The following is a 1,052-nucleotide window of genomic DNA, read 5'->3' as shown; positions in this document are numbered from 1 at the left end:
CCATCCGTAATGAGATCTGACTCCCTCTTCTGGAGTGTCTGAAGACAGCTACAGTGTACTTACATATAAATAAATAAATCTTAAAAAAAAAAAAAAAAAAGAAAGAACAACAGAGAATATGGCCACTGTCCCTGTCCTCCACAGCCTGGGTGCTTATGTGGACCTTCCTTCTAGTGGAGCAACGAAGAAGAGCTTCCACGCAGAGTAAAATGTCCACACTCAGAAGACAAATTCCAAGTGCCTGGAAACCTGTGGCATGCGCTCCAACTTTTACTACATGCTCATCAGAAATGAAGTGATCTCATTCCCGTATGCAACACAGTCCACAGACTCACAGGGCTCTTTGTAGCTATGCCACATCCTAGGTTGATTAATGCTTCCCATGCTGTGAAAAACTTCATCTGCCAAGGAGAAGACATCTGCTGTCTAAAGGCTATTAAACACTTAAGATGGTGACTTCTTGCTAAAGCAGAGTGGGGACATTATCCTAGTGCTTCTTTTCTTGAGGGGAACACTGTGACAAGGCATGTATCCTTGGTTGGCCTGTAGTTTAGACTCAACTCACAGAAATCCACCTGCCTCAGTATGCCAAGTGCTGGGATTAGAGCAACAGGGCACCATGCTTCAGTGCTTCTTCCTGAGGAACACGGCCATCAAGAGTATAGGTGGGTGAATGGGCAATATCTCTCTTCAATGTACATACAAAGGAGAGTTCTTTCATGAAGAGAAAGAATTCACATAATATAAAATGCACTCCTTAATGTATAAAAGTTAATAATTCACAATGTATTAAGTAAGAGGTGTGCAGTTACCTCTGCTAAACTTGTAATCAACCTAAAGAAATCCTGCACCTACAACATGAAACCAAGCAGAACTGACTGGAAGCGTCCTCCATCACAGTATCTCTACAGCAGAGGGACTTCCTGTACTCAGTGTATAGGTTACACAAATGGAACGCAAGGGAATTACTTAGTCACACTACTAAACAAAAGAGCTGAGATATAAACCCAGGTATGCCCACCCTCAGCTTGAGGACCCCCCCCCCCCCCCCC

General features: G+C 43.5%; 1 protein-coding gene across 1 annotated transcript in view; it reads right to left on the bottom strand.

The window, feature by feature from the left end:
* Positions 1 to 1,052, bottom strand: part of Psmd1 (proteasome 26S subunit, non-ATPase 1) — an 80,139-nt gene that overhangs the window by 5,409 nt on the left and 73,678 nt on the right. The window lies entirely within an intron of this gene.

Source organism: Mus caroli, chromosome 1 (genome assembly GCF_900094665.2).
Source record: "Mus caroli chromosome 1, CAROLI_EIJ_v1.1, whole genome shotgun sequence".
In the NCBI taxonomy this organism is placed as follows: domain Eukaryota; kingdom Metazoa; phylum Chordata; class Mammalia; order Rodentia; family Muridae; genus Mus; species Mus caroli.
This window is presented reverse-complemented; position numbering and strand designations above follow the sequence as displayed.